This window comes from Corvus cornix, chromosome 1 (assembly GCF_000738735.6).
Source record: "Corvus cornix cornix isolate S_Up_H32 chromosome 1, ASM73873v5, whole genome shotgun sequence".
NCBI classification, from domain to species: domain Eukaryota; kingdom Metazoa; phylum Chordata; class Aves; order Passeriformes; family Corvidae; genus Corvus; species Corvus cornix.
The window spans coordinates 5911908-5933084 of NC_046332.1; positions in this window are offsets into that span (position 1 = coordinate 5911908).

Below are 21177 nucleotides of genomic sequence, written 5' to 3' on the forward strand. Positions count from 1 at the left end.
TTTTCAGATGCTGTCAAGTGCTTATGCTACAATGTTCTCTTTTATTCTGAATATCTTTTTTTAAATTACATTAACACCATTTTACAATCAGACCTAGTGGAATCACAACCTGAGACTTCTTAGTGTAAGGCTTTTTTAATTTTATCGTTTCCTGGCAGTTTTGACAGTCATCAGGCAGGGATTTTCCATGCAAGTTATTTACCTCAAATTGATTTTTTTTGGCAAAGTTCAGTAATTCCTGCTAAGGAGGTAACTGCCCTTGCTAAAATTATTTTACAACTGTTTAATTAAGAAATGTTTGCATGTCTGTGTTCTGGCTCGAGGGCTGAAGGTTTGGTGTTTTGGTCACAGATACATCATTTACTGCTCCAACAGTAGGGGAAAAAAAACCTCCAAGCTTTGGCCAAGCACTCAGCTTTTGAAAAATTGCCACTTGCACGCAATCAGCAGGGAGCTGTTAAGAATTTAGTTGCAAAATCCTCTGAAGATCCTGACCATATGGGATGTGCTCTGTTTCAGAGCATCGGGAGATGAGCAGGATTTTTCCCATACATCCCGCTCCAGGCCCTCTTTCCTGGACCAGACAGTGAACACAGTACTTTGTGCAGAGTCACTGTGCTCTTCTTTCTCAGGCTGTGAGAAAGAGGTGTGGAGAGCTGTCAGCCAATAACTCCGGGAGAGGGAGGCCAGGAAAGGAGAAGAGAGGGTTCAAAAAGCTTTCTGTAGGAGAGAATGGGGTTGGGAGCTCTTGGGACAGGAACAATCTCCTTGGACAGCGGAGATGAAGATGGGATGCGGACTGCTGGAAAATAAATAATGCCTCATGATGAATGATCTGGAGTGGGATGTGACAGCTGTCAAAAAATACCAGAATAATGTGAGGACTTAGAAATTTGGAAGGAAAACGTAGGATAAGCACTGCAGAAAATTTCTTTGAAGTAAGGTGTGCACACTGTGGTTTAGTCAGTGAGAAGAGGCATGGGACCCCTTTGCTTTAAGACAACCACAGTTACCCACAGAGAGAAATGTGCTTTAAGGAAGCAGGAGTGTGCTAATCTGGGGAGTGGGATACCTGAAGTGCTTTTTGTTCTCTCTGTAGCTTCTGCTCTTGCCAGAGCTGGTCTCCAGCTGCCTTGCCGCACACCTGGGTTTCCAGGTGAGAAATAACCTCACCTGGGTTTCCAGGTGAGAAATAACCATGTACTCTCATGGCATCAAGACATGAAAGCAGGGGAAGTTATACATTGTTTTGTGACGGATTTTATTTACAATGATCCACTCCAATCACTGGCACTCCGTTGGCTTTAGTGAACTTAACACCTGTGGAGGATCTTACCAGTTACATCCGGATAAATCTTGTTTTGTGTGTTACCAACTGGAAACTGGGCCCTAGAAGGGTGCATGGGAGCGGTACTTCCTTCAGAGCCAGGATCTAGCTGGGTAGCCTCTGGTGCTCAATCCACCTTGCACAGGGGAAGGTCACAAGAAAGGAGAGGAGTGGGACTGAACTCCTCTGTGCTGATGGGGCAGACAAGCGTGGCTGGGGTGGCTGTGGCTGGGTGTCCCTGGTGGGACAGGGGTGTCACCTGCCTGTCATAGACATTCCAGGCATGGTGGGGCCGGCCGTCCTGGCAGGACCTCGGGCTCAGAGGGTTTATGCTGCCTGCGTGACGTGGGAGGCTGGGTGGGGACCAAGACATCTGGTGAGAATTCCTCACGGCTGAGCTGTGCGTTGGGCTGGGATGCCGAGTAATTTAGCTGATTTCTTTTTTGGGGCTGCTAGGAGGAGGAGGAGGAGGGGGGCTGGATGCCACAGCCTTCCAGTAACTGTCTCCAAAATATCACTTTTGCTTTCTTTGAAGACAAGTAAGAAATTATATTAAAAAAAACCCGAAACAACAAACCAACACCAGGAACTGCACCAATGTGTTTGCCTTGACAATAACTGTACATCTGCAACAGTTTATCACTATGGGAAAATGAGTCGGTAATAAAGTTTTGATGTTGGCTGTTGCATGTACAGAGGTATCACAGGCTTTGAAAATGATTTGTTATGTGAATGCCCATAGTAGCACCGATGTTCAAAGGGAGATGGTTTGTTTTTCGTGCCCATTTAGTTATGAGTAACACCAGCTCTAATTTCCTCCTCCCACCAGCAAGCAGAGAGTCCTGCATTGGAAGCCAAATATAGCAACAAAGATTTCTATCTCTGGCCAAAACCAAAAAATCTGTTCCCTTTTAAGAATAGCACTCTATTCTTTTCTGATGGAGATGGCTAAAGAGAAAATTCAACTTTAAGGAAGCCAGTTTCTCAGTGGGAAACTCCCTGGTCTCTCTCAAATGGCCAATGTAAAAGGTATGCACTTATTTTTTGGCATGTGTGTAGAAGCCAATGAGGAAGCTTCTGTAGAGCTCCATCAGTGAAGCCCTTTTGGGGTGGCAGTCCGGATAAATCTTCCCTACTTGCTGGTGTGCTTTTCCTTCACTGCCCTGTCTGATTTGTGGGCAACAGAGCCCATGCTGAATGGGAATGCCACAAATTGCACAAATACCCCTGCTCGCTCTGCGCCCTTTACTTTCTGGTTTGCTTTTGTGGAGAAGTTAATCCCTTGGCACTGAGGGACAGACCCCTGCTCCACCTGACAAGGCAGCTTGACAAGGTAATGTGGAGCAGCAGTCAGCCCATGATCCCCTTGGTTTTCTAACTGGGGGAAGATGTGAGAAGTCATCCCTATGCTCTTTTCTGTGGCTTTCCAGGTGTGTCGTGCCCTCAGAGAGTGACTGTGGGCAGTGGGGCTACCCAGTGCCCTTCCTGGCTGGCTGGGCTGGGAGAGAAAGGATGTTGTACAAAGAAAAAGCAGAAATGTTTATGGTACAGCACTTTGTCAGGCGGTGATCTGACCTTTTCTGGAGGTGAGTTAATACTCCCTGAAGATGAGCGTGCACGTGGGTGCCACCGCCTGTTTTTAAGCTAGGATATGCTTTTAGGAGGAGGCACACACCTACACCCACATCCCCTTTCTGATCTTGAAATGGGGTTTTTTTAAACTGCCCTACACCATCTGAGGAGGGCTATTCAGCCTTTCCTTCGAAGGATTTATTGCCATTCCAGCCCACCCCCACCACCCACCCATAAGCAACTGGCATGTGTGACATGTGAGCAGAAAAAGCCCTTTCTCTAATGTAGCAGCTGCCCTTGTTTTAGAAGTGTTGCTTCATTCATTTGCAGACTGTTTGGCTGAAGGCCTTTGCTGTAAGGTGAATACTGAAGGATTACAGAGTTAGGTGTTCCTCATTTGGAAAACTATGACTTTTTTCCTTTTTTTTTTTTGGAGCCTTGGACCCCTAATGCATTTTAAAAACAATGCAGGGAAGTGTCATCCAGTAAATATATTTGCACTGGATCTGTTTTGCCAGACATGTTTCTGATTGAGTTTTAAATAAACACAAGGATGTTTGGAAATATCTTGTGTATGTAAATATGTAAAATATGCAAAACAAAGCTAACAGCTGTGGGGTGTACTCATTGCTCACGTGAGGAGGCTCTCTGTAATGTTTTTTTCCATCATCCTGTCTTTTTTTAAGCATCTGTGTCTGTTCCAAGATAATCTGTGATTCCCACTGGACTGAGAGGGAGGAGGCTGGATGGGCTGGAGTGATCCCCTGAAGTCTGACTGAAATTCTGTGAAGAACCTCTTAGTGAACGGGGGAACTGCTTTCCACAGGGCACCTGAGTGCAGCACACAGGAATCCCTTTCCACCAGAGGTGGGACAGTGCTGGGTCTGGTTGAGCTTGGCCCTTCAGGAAGGGCAGTGGGAGAGCGGAGCCGTCCTTGGGCAGCGCCGCGTAACGAGCGTGACAACAGCGTTAGTCACCCGCGCATGGAGCTCAATTTCCTGAGCTGGATCTGTTGCTTAGGAGAGGAAGACAGTTTTGCAACCTCAATTTAGCCTTTATTTAGCCAGGGAGAGTTGAAGCCTACATCCCTGCATCAGGCTTAGGGAGCACTGCAGTGAGAAGAAAAGAAAAAAAAATCACCGAAACTCTTAACATATTTTTTTAAATTGACCATTATGCTGCTTTTTAGACACCCTTCCAGAGGGTAATTCATCCTCTATGCGTAGTAACTGTACCACTTCCAAGTTCTACAGGATATTTGGTGTGACTTAGCCACCTGTTGTTTTTACTGAGTTTTTTCCACCTCTTTCCTTGCTCTTGTTTTCCAGTCCCACTGCTTTAAGGGCAGTGTTCCAAACTCCTGGCTGTCTGGCAGTGTGGATGTCCAGGCCCATGGAGCAGCAGCTCTGTGTCACACTTCTGTGTGCACACTGAGTTTCTCCTGTCCATCAGCTGGGACACTTGGATGTGTAGATGTCCAAAGGTGCAGAACAAATGGAAGCTCTTTCTGTTTGCTTGGTGGTTTCAGTGACAAAAAAGGGAAGTGCTTGACAGGAACAGCAGCCTGGGTGAAGGACAAAGTGGAAGCAGAGCAGCTCAGGAGTCCTTCTGGCTCCCTCAGGAAAAGTCCCATTTACTCTGTCCATGGAAATAGCCTAAGTGCATCCTACACAGATTTGCTGCTGCTCATTCTCCTTGCTCCCAGGCAGTGTTAGCTGGCCTCTTTGCCTTGCTGTCACTGAGATTTCTCTGTGACCAGGCTTAAGGAGATCTTTATGAGATCTGGTACTGAACCTCATCATCACCTGGCCTGTGCTGTAATGTCACCTTACTGGTGTCCCCGTCACCGTGGGGATGAACACTCTGGCAATCTACAGCAATTTGCAATTCCTTAATTCTACATTCTCCTACTTTACAGAGTGACACATTCCTGAACTCTTGTTTCCTTGGCTCTTACCCCACATAAAATCTTCCTGTGACTTGCATATATGCCACCACCAGTTTCACCTTGAAATGACCAGAAATTGCAACCAGTCTGGATGATGTAGTAAAATTTTTGAAGCCACTGTTAAAGCCCATGACTGAAAAAATTTTACTTTTTTATGGCTCCTATATGGCCTGGTTTTCTGTTCTCTTCTGTGATGGAGAAATAGTTGCTCTCTGTATGAAAGTAGACATCAAAAGACCAGAAAACACTACTTGTGCCAGATTTCGGTAAGCCAAACAGAGAGCCAGAAACAACTCAAGAACAGAACACTGAACTTCTTTCTTTCCTCCTCCATCCGATGCCCGCACGTTGTGGTGAGACCAGCACAAGAAGACACAGCATTTCGTTCTTCACCCCCAGATCACTGGCAGAAAGGAATTTCTTTTAGTTGCTTTGTGTCTGTGATACTTTGCAGTGTGTGCTGGTCCTGTCAAACATGCACTGAAACCGGTTGGACAGTGCCTGGCAAGCAAAACCTTGATGAACAAACTCAGCATTCACAGTGGGCACTTGCAAAACAGTGTTTGTGGTGCAGGAGTTGATAAAAAAAAGGGAATTATATCAATTTTTCCTTTTTTATTTGGATTTGAAGCATGGAGAAACTTAACATTGAAACTAAGTTCCTCAAGCTTCAAATCTGTCCCTTCAGAAACAATTCCCTTGTAATACTTTGGGCTGTACTTCTGTGGTTCTTGACAAAGGTTCTCCCTAGTGAGGGAGAAGATGCAGCTGTCATCCGTGACAGACACTGCTGATTATTTTTCATGTGGCTGTTTGCTAGCTTGCAGAGGTCTGAGAGGAAGTATGGAGAACCCAGATCCACTGATAAAACCTCCAGTTCTCCTGTGCACAGTTTAATTCACCATTACAAAGACTCTTATGCAAATCTCAGGCCTGAGATTTCATGAGATATATGAAATCAGTAATCATTATAATTTCGTTTCAGCTGGAATATTACTTTTCCTTTTTTTTTTTGTTTTTTTTCTTTGCTGTTTGATGGGTCAGATTTAAACCATCTGCAGGCAGATGGAAAGGAAAAGTGGAATTATTGTTTTCACCAAAAAATTTTGCAGCTGTCAGGGTGTGTTTGACACAAGCCTGATGGCTGAAAACAAAGACGGGACACGTTGTCCCAGCTAGATATCAGAGAGCACAAGAGCTCTTCATGGCCAACTCATACTTGGAGAACTTGGGGCTAAATGAGGTAAACAAGGTCATTATTTAGCCATACTCAAGGGCTTTTCTGAGAGAATTATTCCCTGAATTATGTACTGCTTCTGCTGGGCCTCAGTTGAGACCCTGTTGGTTTTGGCATGAGGGGGTGTCTCTCCAACTGATAGTCACAATACATCACATTGGCAGCGCTTGGTGACTGTCACACCACATGGCAGAGGCTGCAGCCATCGCTTCCAGTACCTGTCATGACATACTGCTTTTATAATCCACTTTAATTTATGGCCCCATCATTAACAACAGCAGCCGATGAAAAAGGGCTGGAAGCAGAGCTTTCTAGGAGGGACACCAGGAGCTGTGACTCAAGCCCTCCCAGCAGGGGTGAGATTGTTGCTTCATGGCCAACACTAGTGGCTCCTTGGGGATACCAGCACTATGACTGCTTTTGAAAGCAGGCCTTCCTGCAGGGATTCAGTCTTCGAGAGCTGGATCCACCGCTGGGAGCTTGTGCATCTTGCTGCTAGTGCTTTTGTTGTTGGTCTTCATAAGAGTGGCCATTCAGCGTGCTTGCACCAAGCTGGCCATCTTCAGGAACCATAAATGAGTTTCCAAAGTGATCTAAAACTCAAATCTTCTTACATGCCTCAGTGTCTTTGCATAAAGAGTGCAATTCTTAGTTATCAAATTGAAGTTTATGACTGCTGGGCTTCCTGATACCTGTTTTTTTCCATTTAGTGGGAGATTTCTGCTGTGATGTTGTATGTTGGTTTGTTGTTTGGGGTCTTTCAATATTAACATCAGCAACATGGGCTAAGACAGTTAACAATAAAGCTTTTGTCCTTTTCATCATTAGTTTTGAGACTGCTAATACTATGAAGTCACTGGGAGGTGTAATTTTCTGCTCTGAAGTGACAACCAGGTATCATTTCCGTCTCCTGTGGCCAACACTGTCATATTGGTGTTTATCCACATTGTATTTTTAACCCCCAAATAATTTGACTGTCTATATCTGTAGACAGAATGTTCTTGAACTAAGCTAAACCTAAGAGAAGAAGACATTTGTGAACTGTGAGCTATTATCTATCATTAAGCCATCTGAACCCTTGCAGTGCACAAAAATTGAGTTGCACTCCTGTTATTCTGTGGTTACTGGATGTGTTGTACAACAGCACAAATTGAAAGCAATTTTGGAAATGGTTTATCAGATATTTGTCCTCCATTATAGCTCAGAAGACCCAGCTTCCCATTCATCTTTGGATCCAGGTAAAATGGGACTCTGCTGCTGCAGTTGGCATAATTTGGCTACTGTGGGAGGAAGGGAAAGGCCTGGAGATGTTTCAGTTATTTTGGGTTATTTCCCCCGACCCATTTTGGGGGCCCGGATCCTAACTTCAACAGGAAACCCAAAAAAATCAGAGATGTATTTGCAATATTATGGCAGGGACCCCCGAAAGGGTAAGACACACAGAACAGAGGCCAAATCCTACTCTCGCGTCACTCTCATTAATCTGGAAAGTACACTCCTGTTGGAAAGAGGAACAAGATTTAGGTTTAAGTGCATCAAAACTCGCTGTCACCGAGGGATCATTTCCTCGTGTACTATTCACAGCCTCAGCAGGATTGCGTGAAGGGTGTGTTGTGCTCCCTGCTCTGCACTTTGCACAGTTCTTTGCACCTGCACCAAGTGGGTGTGAAATGTCCCCACTCAGCACTGCTTGTGCTCATTCACACTCACTTAACGCTGACGTTAAGGAGCATAAAAGAGGCCAAAAGGCAGAAAATCATCCCCAGCATCCTGCTGTCCCTGGCTCTGCCAGACTCCTCGGGACAGATGTGCCATTGCTGTGGGTCGCATCCCACACCGAGCAGTGTGAGTGAGGTGAGGGAGCTGCATCCAGCCCGCCCAGCAGGATGCTGATTCAGGAGATCTGCTTTCTACACTGCTTTCTTTCAAGCTCTGGGAAAAAAAAAAAAAAGGCAAATATTCACTTTATTCCTTTGCTGCCCAGCACTATCTTTGTAAATTATACATGAAAAAAGGATACAAAATGCTGGCCTGGTCTCTCAGAGCTATACTTTTTCATGTGGTTTTCTGCTGTCTGTTAATTAAGAGATTAATTCCCATATGGGAAGCTGCAAGTGCCTTACTGTGATCTCCGAGCAGGTGCATCTGTAGCATTTCCTGTCCCTTCTTGAGAAAAGCACAAGAGGCTCAAGGAAGGAGAGAACCTGAAATAAATCTCAGGAAAAAAAAGTGCCTTAAGAGAGAGCAACTTACTGAGCTCTGAAATGACATGTGGGACATTTCAAGGAGAGAGCAACGTGAGACCATCCGAAAACAAATGGTAGAGAAAGTGTTGTGGGATCCAAACGCAATTTGTGTCTGCTACAAACAGTGCTCAGCCTCTGAAAAAGACTCAGCTTTACACAACCCCTGCGAAGAGCCAGGAGCTGTACAGGAGTGCAGCTCTGTCAGTGCTGCTCCTCGGCCATATCTGTTTGTCTCCATATTCCTACCCTAGTCATGGCTTCTAAAAGTTCAAATGGGTACAAGAAAACAGTTCTCAGGTTATGTTTTCTCCCTCTCCCTATAAACTGACTCACTAAGAGGAAGCTGTCTATGAAAACTTCCCAGAAGTTCAGCAAAACAATTCCTCCACTTTGTTCTTTCTGTCCTATTATGGAAGTGCTTTAATACCAAAAAGTTATCCAAAAAAAAAGCAGTACCACCCTTGATTCTGGGTGTTTTGTGCACATCAGAGCCCTGTAACAGGTGTTGCCATTCTCAGTACACAGCTGAATATGGACAGACTTCTTAGCACCCCTGATGTAATGTCTGGAGGGAGGAAACAGTGGTTAGGAGACACAGACTGATGGATGCTGCTCTGGTTTTATAGGTGTTGGCTCACTGAGTGAGCATTGTCAAAGGAGAGTTCAGTTCCAGGATAGAAATGAACATTGTACTTTGTGATCAGTGTGTTGTAAGATAAAGAAAAGCTTGATTTCAGAGTAATTACATAGAAATTCATAGTTGAGCTGACTGCTGACCAAGCTGAAGAAAGAGATAAGAGATTTTGTTGTATTTCACCAGACCATTCCTGAGAAAAGACTACAACTCAGGTAAGTTTTCATCTATCTTTTCACCAGTGAAATGGCCTTCTTTGTTTCAGTAGGGTCTGGCCAGGAGCACTGAAATCAGCTAAAGCTGATATGTGGGTCATATCTTCTGTGATTCTGTTGCTGAAGTTGAAGATGTTACTTGGCTTTGCAGTAACTTTCCTGCAGCTGCTCATTTAGGAAAACTTTCAAAAGTTACCTGAGATCCTTAAGTAAGAGGAAGCTTAGAGGCACACCATGATGTGTTTGCTGTGTTTTGTTGTACTTATGTATTTAGTTTCTTTACTGAGGCAATCATGCAGTCTTGCAGATTAGAGGTTCTTCCTACCCATTTTTAAAAAATATTCTTTTCCTCTTGGGAATTTTTAGAGAAGATTTCATTTGCATTGAATTCTTTAAGGGGTGCAGTCTTTTATTTTGGTGGATGCACAATAACAGTGTTTCTTGGAATGGGTAAGACAGCACAAGATCTCCTGCTGCCAGAGTCCTTGAGTAAAATTATAGCTCAGCTGAAGGTAAACAGCATTTTGATATTAATTTTGATCTGCTTTCCCAAGCTACTCCTATCTAATGGTGAGATGCACGCACATTCTCTCCACCCCTTCAGAAAAAACTACCCATAACTTAAGGATTTAAGCTCATTATGAAGATAAGTATTTTATTTTCTGTGGACAACATGTACCAGTTGCTTGGTTATGTATTTAGACTCTAAATAGAGACTGCACAGGCAAAAGGAAGTTGAAATGTGTCAGTGGACAATATTATCAATTAGTTCTCACACTGTAGTCTCACTCTGTGTTAACTGCTGCATGTAAAAGCAGGTCTTTACGCTGGAAAAATTGCCTGTAAGTGCAGCTGAGAGCAGCTGGGAGAACAGGGAGGTCCCCCTGCTGTCAGGAGGCAGGTGAGCACAGGCAGGGATGGTGTGGTGAAACAGCACATCGTAGTGCCCTGCGAAACGAATGTCTGGCTGATGGGCAAAGATGGATAACATTAATTACGAAGGCAGGAGATGTAAACAAAATGAGCAGATTGAAACCCTGAGAAAGGATTATTTAGAATTTACCTCTGTCAGTTTTTGTGTGGATGGTTATAATTGCAACCACTAGGCACAGCCTGAGCAACAGCTTGGCTGTTACCATTTACAAGCAATTATTAATAACACTGTTAAATTACAAGGTAATTTCCTCTAAGGCAGCTTATGCTTGAAGCTTCTGTGATTTAAATGTGAAACGACCCCATTATTCCTCTACTTGATTGATACTAACTGAGAGTAATTAACATACAAAAGTTAAATCCGCTTTAATTAGAACACCCTTGCTGCCACCTCTCTAATTATTATTGAAGGCAATAGCATTTTTGCTGGCACCGAACTGCTAACATGAAAAGTAGCTGTATGAACCACAGTGAAAGCAAATGGTTTTGGACTGAATATACCTGTAGAGGTTTTGTCTTCATTTTTTTAAGATCTAGGGATTTACGCTGTAAATCTACCCTTAAAAACTATGTACAGGCTCTCATATTTACAAACTACTTTGAGGACACCTGTATATGTATTTAGGTCTTGTGTGCACTCTTTCAGCAGGCTGCTTTTCTGTCCTTAACAGAGGAATTAAGATTGAGCTAATTGTCCTGAGTGACACAAACAAAGTCTCATTCACAGCAGGGTAAATCTCTCCAGCTGTTTATGAACTGGATATGAACAGCTGATCTCATCTAAAGAATTCAAGCTGGGAAACAAGGCTGGGGAAAGCTGTTGAGCAGGAGGTGAAATGGGTAGTGATGTAACTTACTATGAAACTGGTCATTCAGTAAAGCTGAGTGCTTTACCTGTACCTGCTTTTACAGCACTCTTTGGTTTGCTTTGAGAGTTTAATTTTTTAACATGATCCTTTTAACACTGCAGAATAAATCAGTGCTATTATAACCAACTTGTTACCCCGGTAGAGGTGCACAGCGTGGTCTCAGAAGTGGCCTTAAAAAGGAAATTCTTACATTGGTCAAAAACTGTGTGTGTGTGCAGGAAGGGGAATGCAGCAGGGGAAAGAATGGAAGTTGTATAACTTTTGAAGTGAGGAGACAGCTTGCTGTGTGGGATAGCTTCCCTGAACTAGACCTGAAACACCAGGAAAGGTGATGCCCGGGAGCAGCCTGTGCACAGCTCTGCTTCTGGGGAAGGCTGCCAGCGGGGGCAGGGCTGAACGAAGGGACCGCCCAGCCTCGTGCTGCCATCGGTGCCACCATCCTGGGGTGTGGATCATCATGTCCCGTTCCAGGTGTTCTTTGAGATGTCAGCCTTTTCTGGCAAAGGTTTCACTGAATGTGTTCAAACCCTCCCCACTCTGTCATTTCTATCAGTGTTGTTATCACTTTTTGGGTTTTTGTTCTGGAAAGATCCTGTTTGAACCTCTTTTGACTGGCTGCAGCATGATTAGAGAAAGCCAGCAGACCAGATTCCCTCTCTGACATGGTTTCTGTGTTATTGTTATTTGCAGTGGGTTTTTTAATTTTTTTTTTTTCTTGTAGCTCTGTCTGTGTGAAACAAATAGAAACCATGATTTAACTAGTTGCATGGAAATCTCTGATGTATCAGTCCATCTCCAGGAGGTTTAGTGGAAATATACAGTCTTACATGCTTGAAAAGAGGAAAAAATACCCTTTGCATGCCTAGCTCTTTTTGAGCCTTGTGCTTTGTTCATGTTGGAGAGTAACCTCTTACACCAGAGCTGGGTTTGAAGCTCAGAAAATGTTGTAAGCCATTGGGATGTTGTGTTGCTCTAGGTTTATATTTGTTAGGAGATAAGCACAGCCAAGCTGACGTGCCTGGCTCGGTGGGTAGGACAGGCTGAGCACACAGCACGTCCCTGGAGGCAACCTGTCAGGGACAAGTGACAAAGATCTGGGTGGCAAAAGGGCTCACCAAGTGGCTTTATACAAGTTTGCCTTGTAGCTGTAGTGGGATTATCTCTTTTGGATTAAACTTTTAGATTAAAATTTTATGTATCATGAATATCAACTTCAGAAGCCAGCCTGGTGCAGCTTCCCTAGCAATCAAGGCCTTAGTAAGGCCAAAGTATCTTTTGATAAAGGAAAGGGTTTTACTCTTGTGCACCACAAATACTTTTTGAATCACTGTCACGGGGCTGCATGGGAGCAGGAAAGAAGCTGCAGAGTGTGGAAGGATACAATGCTAGTTTCTGAGAGCAATTTCAGTCTGTTCAGTGAGATCACTAATGGAAAATCTACATGAACTAATTAACTGCTTTCAGAAGCTAGGGTTCCAAAACCAGATGGACTTTAACTTCACAGCAGAAACTGGAAAGAATGTTACCGTGTAGGAAGGCATCTTGATAAGCTTTAAGATTCTTGCAGAGATTTCTGGATGCCTGTTGCAATGTTTGAAATAATAGGAAACACGTATTAGAGCTGTTTCAAGGATGTATTCTCCGAATGCCTGCTACGTGCAATGGTAAGAAAAGAGTGAGTCATTAAAAATTAATACCCATTTTAAATTTCTGTGACTTCTCTCAGGAAATGTCTTCCACTGCTGTAGCTGCAGATATAAATACAAAAACTTTGGTGACCAAAGGTATGCCATGAAGAGAAATGGAGCAATTAAACATTTATTCCATGCTAATAACTGATGGGCCAATGAGACAACCTAACTGATGTAACTTTTGTAGCATAGTCTAAATTGCAGCAGGTATTCAAGACGACATTCTCATCTCTTGTGTACATTCTCTCCTTTAATACTAATATTGAAAGCACTGAAATCAACCATGTACACCTTCAAGAGGCCATTACTTTTGATTTTCATTACAAGGCATTCAAAGATGTGTGGGTTTTATCATATCTAGACAAAATGGAGTAAGAAGTTCATGGAAAATGGGAGCCTTAAAGAACTGAAGAAAATGCTGGTAGAAAAACCTTATTGAAAGACCAGTTTGGTTACTCCCTATATATTTTTTCAAACATATTTGAGTATAAACTGTAAGTGTATTTTTCTTTTATAAATTTACAGCCTTTCAGGCCATCATCAAAACTTGGGGCAAGTGTATAGCTTATATGAGTGATTGCATTTAGGCACAAGTCCTTGGCTGAATCAGAATCTTTGCTCTTAAGTAAAGTAGGATTAAGCCACTGAACAACCAATCAACCCCCCACCAAAAAGAGGAACCTCTCCCATCAGGAGTCGTGTTTGCAAATGCCAAATTAAAAGGATTCTTTTGGATAGGAGGCCAGAATTACTTGTGTGCCATGTGTGTTCATAGATAAGTGGTTCTTGCTAGAACCATCTCACTTTGAAATGACAGACAATACCAGCAAAACCCTTCCTCCAGCTGAGGCTCTCATTGTGCAGCTGTCATTGAGCAGAGCTTCTGGGTACAAATATCCTCAATGCAGGGATTTAAAAATAAAAAATGCCTGTTCAAACTTGGCTTTCTTTGAACTTCCTAGGCAAGTCTTCTCTGTGGAAAAACATTCTGTGTAATTTCAAAACAGAAAATTGAATTTCCAAGTATTGTGGGATAGACTCAGACAAGCACCAAAACCAAGATCTGAAAACATTTGAAAAGCTTTATTTGCCTTCACTTAAATGAGTTTTGAATTCACAAACTATTGTGCTTGTACATTGGAAATGTAATTCTATTTTAAAATGTCAACAACAGGGTGGTGGAAAAGACAAGGTATGGAAGCTACAGAGCAGTGGTAAAAGAAATGAAGCAGGGGTAAAAAGCTGTTTTCATTACAGAGAAAGTAATTAAGCCAAATCCAACTGCACTGGAGTGAGGGAAAAGATACCCATTAACCTCTGTGCAGCTGGATTAAACCTTGCACTGGGATAACTGACTTCCTTAGTGGACCACATTCTACATCTCATTCTGTGTGTTGTTTTTTAAGCTGCCTTAAATAACACTGAGGGTGCTCAGCATTATTGTGTGTGTTATGTTGTTTATATATAGTGTATGTATCCATATGGGTTTTTTCTTCCTTAAGCATGGGAGGTGTCACTGAGTCTGAGAGAGAAGAAATGGGTCACCAGTGGATAGAGGCTGGATGAGTGCGTTGTAAACCTGTTCTCTGAATGCTGTGGGACTTGGATCATTTTGTGCAAATTTACACAGAACCACTGACTAAAACCCTTCAGACCGATCATGGACTTTTGGAAATCAGAATATCTTCATTTATCATCAGGAACTCACTTTTAGGCTCATGACAGGTTTTGCATGTTTATAGAAACCAGGGGATATAATTGGAAAAACAGAAGAGAAGTGTTGACTGACAAAAAGATCTTTAATTTTGTTTATATATCATGAATGTGACCTAAATAAAGTTGCTGTAGCTAAAGGAGCCTAGATTTTTTGTAGGGGGAAAAAAAGTACTTTTATAACAAAAATAAGCCTATATCCCATTGCTGAGCAGCCATTAGTTTTTATAAGTTCCTTCCTTTTTCCAGGTTCTAATTGGTGGCCTGTTGGGAGCCCTGAGTGCAGAGCTGTCAAAGCAACCCCCTTTTTTACTTTTTTTTTGTCACATTCCACTATAATTAGAGAGATGATTATAGTAACAAACACAGTACCAGCTGTTTGAAGCTTAACACAATTTAAGTATTACCATGCCTTTATTATAAAGGTACCAAAACATATGGAAATCATAAACCATTTCTCTCCCTTTTCTCTGTTAAACTAAAGTTTTGTATTCAGATGTTAAGCCTGTGTTTGAAGAAAAGGGGAAAATAGAGAATATTTCTGAAATACCCTGTAATAACTCCAACTCATCTGTCCCACTCCTGCAACTCCCTTCTACTCCATCTCTGTCCTGACGTTATTTCTCTGGACACAGCAGAGTGACAATAACGCAGAAACAGCTTGGTGCAGGTCTGACAGCTTCAGAATCAATTAATGGCAATAAAAATACTAATAAAACTAATAAAAAGTTTTTGAATGCCCTTTTCCTTGAAAAACTCCTTGAGGCAGCAGATGTATCCTTTCTAGATGGGGCTGCATGGCTGCTTGGGCAGCTACGAGAACTAATTTCTCTCCCAGGATTCAAAATTTTTACAGTGGAAGTTGTTTTCAGACAGATACTTGCTTGTCTCACTTCTCCTGTATGTTTTAGAAGAAAGCTTATATAAAGAAAAGAAAGGGCTGTACACCAATAAATAATTTAAAGATATATAAAAAAAATTACAGCCAAACTTGCCCTGTGCAATATTACTCAGAAATCTGCAGAGCTATTCCAGGGATTAAACTAACCACAGAGCTTGCATTCTTAGTTATACAGAGCGAGCTCTCTGCCAAAGTACTTTAAGACTTTGGCATCTTTTGCTTTCATGTAGTGGGGTATCAGGTCCTACAGCTTTATCCCCTCCACTCAGAGCTCTGTTCAGCAAAATCCCTGGGCTTTGCTCTCCGTGTTTATGATGGGTGGGAGGAATGTGCGGCGGGAGGCTGGAAGGATGAGCAAAGCCGGGGGGTAAGAGCTGATGTGGTCCTGCAGGGAGGAAGCAGGTTCTGTGCTGGTCACTGGGACACCGTGGTGTCTCGCAGTGGTGGAACAGAGGGATGTGTGATCCCACTATTCCCATCTTCCACAACAATTCATTCTCTGCTGCATATGAAGACCATGGGTCTTGGTGATTTACTCTCTTTAACCACCAGCAATATTCACATACACACATTTCTGAGCCAGGAAAATGTCACCATGCTTGGAATCAAATGCCTGGGGTTGTCAGCAGGGGTTTTGTGGTGCAGGTTTGGCTGGACCCTTAGGAAAGCTGCCTTCCCCCTGGCTTGGGTGACAGCACGGGCGGCCCGGCTGGGAATGTGCAGCAGGAGCAGCCACCCCTTGTCAGCCGAGAGTCCTGCAGGATCCCCGAAACAGTTTTGGTTTTGCTTGAACTGGAGATTAAAATCTCATTGAATGATATCTGTTTTCATTTTTATCAGAGTATTGGGAGGCTAAGTCTGGTCTCCTTTTAACTATGGATTGAAAATGAGCATCAAAGCTGCTGCTGATCCAGTCAAATGCAGAACATAGTGTCTGCTGGCTGTCAGAGGTACCTGAATTCAGATGGTGTGACGAAGATTGCTCCTGTAAATTGTAATTAAGCCTGGTTGTGTCAACAAATGCTTTATAAACATTAGCTAGGAAGATGAAAGAGAAATTCAAGATAGCAGAAAAATATTTGCTTTATTTTGGGGCAAAAGAAGTTTATCGCATGTCAGTGTTTTCAACAGAGCATTATGAAGGGATATTGACTGTGTAAAAAATGAAGTGGTTTTTTCTTTTCTTTTTTCTCTCTCCTCACCTCTTTACTACTTTAAGTTTTTAAAATTAATCCTTCCCAAGAAGCTGATGATTTTTTCTTTTTTTTGATGTAGAGTCAGTAGACAACTAAACTATTTCACACTTGGGGAGCCAAATTTTGTCTCCTATTGCACATGTTCCAGCATAAATTTGGGCCTCAGATGTTTCAACAAGAGTACTGCAGGCACAGGGTGTAGAAAATTACACTGGAGCTTGTCTAGGTACTCTAGGGAGATAATACTTTCCAGGATGGGAAATCATTTCACCTTCAGTGACTCATTTCATAGAAATAAATCTGTTTAAAACATCCAACAGATTGTGAGAATAGAAGATGTGGTTTAATTGCTTAATGGGAGGCTGAGGGGAACTTTAAAGTCATCCTCTTCAAAGAAAAACCAAACTGCTGGCATAAATCAGAGGAGCTTAAAAAGTGCTGGAGTCAGTGTTGAGGGTCACCACTGTCCCAGTGACACTCCTTTGCTCTGGCCTGGCCCTCCCTTGCCCCCAGGATGTGACCTAAGTCCCATTTCAGGATGAGAAATCCAACTCTTGTTCCACTGAGACAGAAATGAGGGAAGGCAGGGAACTGACTGTGGCCAGAGCTGGGGCAGTACAGACTCTCCCAATACATGAGACATTGAGAGATTATGTATTTATGGATAATACATTTATAAATGTATTTTCTTTATATATATATATATAATTGGATTTTGGCTGTGAACTAAATGCCTTCAACTTGTAGTTTGGCCCAGAGCAGCCCCTTTCATGTTGGTGGTGCAGAGAGACCTTTCAGACAAATCCATCTGTCACTCTGTGCTGAGCAGTTGCTCATGCACAGCCCTAAGCAAGCGAAAACATTCTGTGGAGGTGCTGGGAAGGACTCTGAGGTGACTCTTGTTCTCTCTGCATAAACTGGCTCCTACAAGACAGCATTCAGCAATGAATGAATAGATGGACCCAGTGTAAAACTTTATCTGAATAATGGTGTCTTTGCCAGCTCGGAGTTTTTCTCATTTTTTAAATTTTGTTTTCCCTTTTTTTTTTCCCTGAAGCTTTCCTGCTAGGAATGAGATGGTCTCCTACTGGGATGATTAAAACCAGTTGGCTGCCTCTGAAGTGGTCACAGAATATAGTGTAGCACAAGACATGAGATGCTCTGAGAAAGCTTTTGCTCATATATCTGCTTGACTATTGCACCAATTAAAAAGCAAGCAAACAAAAAAGAACTGTAGCTCCCCCTCCCCAGCCATGTTTACCTAGAGGAAGCCATGCTGAACATTGAAACTCTTGAATTTTTCAGACATCAGTCTTAAAGCTGAGCTGTGGTCATTTTGGTTTGGCGTCTTTTAATTGTGCTAAAAGATTTTTCTTTTACTGTTAAGTCTTAAAAATCTAAAGCAAGGAACAGAGATTGCTGAGAGAGGATGGATGTTGGTCCAAGTGGACTTGGATGGTGACTGTGCACGAGAAGTACAAGATTTGATATTTATTTATTTATTTACTTAAAAAAAATTCTTTGTTTTGAGGATATGCAAATGCAGTACTACACAAATCCATGAAGGACGGTACGTGGAGTAATACCTGCCTATTAAAAATACGCAGACTCTATATTCTCTCCAGTGCTTCCTCCTAGAGTTGTATTCTGGCACCTTTAATATGAAATGGAGTGAAAATCACAGCCAGCTATTCAACACTAGGAATGCAAGGGGGTGAGGTGCCAAACCAGAATTTAAGGCCATATGATTTGTGCAAATACTTTAATTAGGCTGCCCAAAGACTTTGCGTGAGGAACCTTACAAAATGTGACCTGTCTGTATGAGGGTGGTCAGCCAAGTGGCTTGTGGCACACCTGACCCTGAGGGGCAAAAAATTATTTCCAGTTTGGTGCACAATACAAAGATTATTGATGCTTGCTTGAGCCCTCAGCTGCATTTGGTGATACAGATTTTCTTATGGAAGATAACTGGAAACTTCATAGTATCTAGGCCATTTTCATAGCAGAAATTGCTCATACCAATATGAATTGTTCAGCATTTCCCTTACTGAAAGACACAGACTTTCATGTCTGGATGATAAACCAGAGAGATCGAGTTGAGATCTTAAGTATGAACCTAAGGCATTAAAAACCCCTTTCTGGGGGCTGATCACAATGTAGCCAGGGACATGGGGGACCCAGGGCACTGGAAGCCACACAGACTGGCTTTAGTGGGGTCAGGCCAAAGTATGGGTCGGTTTTGGTCTGCATTGAACTCTGTGCTATTCAAATATCTGTACCTGAAATAATCTGGTTGTGTTCTGAACCAGCAAAACCTGCAGCTGCACCTGTTTGTTGGTTGGTTCGAGAGTAAAACTTGACACTTTGATTTTGCTTGGCATGGGCTCTGGTCAGAATTCAGAGATGTTTTCTCCTCTCCCTGTCTCTGAATGCTGTTAAAATGCACAATGGTGTACATATATTTAATATAATGTTATGACCGTGATGATAAAATTTAGTATGAGGCCATTGTCAGACATCTGAAGATAGACAGCAATGTAACTCTTCCTTTTCAAAGGTATTTGGAATTTTCTGTGGATTAGCTTTGGTCCCACAACTATCTGTTTAAAAGACCAGTACGGTTTTTCCTCTGTGCTCCATAGCATGACACTGGCTCATAACACAATATATTTTAACCATGAGGGGAAAGAAAAAGACCACTTTTGCTAAGCCACAAGCATTTTGTACAGAGATATGTTTTGGTTCAGCTTCCTTCATCCACCCCAGACTATAATTTGCTTGGCTGGAAGCTCTGTAGGGCTATGCACAACATGTGTCTATTTTTGGCTAGTTTTTTCAAAACAATCTTTAAAGCTCATAGGAGGCAACTTTGAATTTTAGTGGGGGAGAGAAGAAGAGACAGTGCTTTGGAAATAATCATGGTACATGTCCAGTTAATGCTTTTGTTCAGAATATTGGAGATGGCTCTAAAGACCTGTATGGACTTGGGCTAAGTCACATTTTTCACAGAATGACATTAGAAAGGACCCCTGAATGTCACATTGTTCAACTTTCCTGCTCAAACATCATCACCTGGACTTGACTGCTCAGGACTCTGTCCAGACAGCTTTTGGATATCTCCCAGGTGAAGGCCTCCACAAGCTCTCTGGGGTGCTCAGATCAGAAGGCAACCAGTCAAGGTCTTTTTCCCATGGTTTCTTTTTTCTTTTTTGTATTTAAAAACGTGTCCTTCTGTTAGGCACTCAAGCACTTCCTCACTTTTAAGCAATCTGTCAGAGGTGCCCATTGTGAGGAGCACAGGCCATATGCAGAAGTAGCATCAGCAATTCAAGTCTATGTGAAATATGTTGGCTGCTTGCCCTTTTTTTTTTTTTTGCTCACGTATTTAATAGCTTTTTTTTTTTTTTTAATGTCCTGGCTTTCTGGATTAGCAGAGAGGCCTTGCAAATGGGAGCTGAAGAGCTCTGTGTGCATGCTGATGGGTGATAGGCACAAATTAGGAGGAGTGTGGGAAAGAAGGCCCCTGATGAACAGCTGCTGTGCCATGTGCATGACTGAGTTGGGAAGGGGGAAGGCAGGTGGTTTTCTGATCAATAAATGTTGTTCTGGCCAGAGCCATCTTGTGGATGCAGTTATGGATTATGTCCCTTTCACATAATATGAATTTATGCCTCTATCCCCACAGGAGGCTCGGACTGCAGTGAATTATACTTGCATAGCTACAGTATGGTTCAAATTATCCGAGTAGACAAGACTTATTTCCCGTTTTTAATGAAACAATAGGGACAGATCCAAAGCCTGTCACAATTAACAGCAGGATTCCTGTGGGGTCCTTTCCATTTATTCAAGAGCCACCTAAGAGGGCACTTTACCCTCTAGAAAGAATTTTAAATATAATTTCCTATGACTTGTGGGCTTATTTTCCCTCCCAGGCTAGCAGAGAGGACCCCTATTATTACTTTTGGGAGGTGGTTGAGATGCTGGTATTGGATGTGAATTCTTTGAGAATGTAATTAGGAAATACATCACTTCAGCATTTTTTATTGTAAACATACATCACTGTAATACACCACCGTTATGAAATAAATACCTGATATTCTGAAAATCTGGAACAATCCCATTTGTTTTAAGAACAGAAGGCAGGCAACTTCTCTTCAGGATCACAAAAATATGCTGAAAGCATGCTTTGCATTAAATTCTAGAGTCAGTGGGTCTAGGCCCACGGATGTGTGACTGAGGGTGTAGCTGTTGGATGTGTAGCCTGTGGAGATGGCAGCAGTGCTGGGAGGCTGATTAATGAAGACAGGCACCTTGAGAAGTAAAACCACCCTTTTCCTTCACAGTCTGGTAGATTTTTTTAAAAAGACATCTGTACAACTCGTACAACTTGCCTGTGTGCAGTGTTTTGTACTGCCTGGGTGTGCCTTTAGATATACCCTTCCTTGTTGTGTCCCGGGGAACACAGGTATCTGATAATATTGCTGGTGCTCTATTTGCTCTCTGTACTCTGGTTTGCTGTTTCAAACTCTTCCAGTGCAAAACAAATCACTGGCCAAGTCAGAAATCAATGGCTTTTTGCATAAAGGGCTAATTATCTGACACGCTTAGTCCTTTTGTGAGTTAGTAGTTTAAAACACTTTTTGCCTGATCCAAGAGACAGACTACTTGAGCCTGAGTGTCTGTAGCAGATTTACT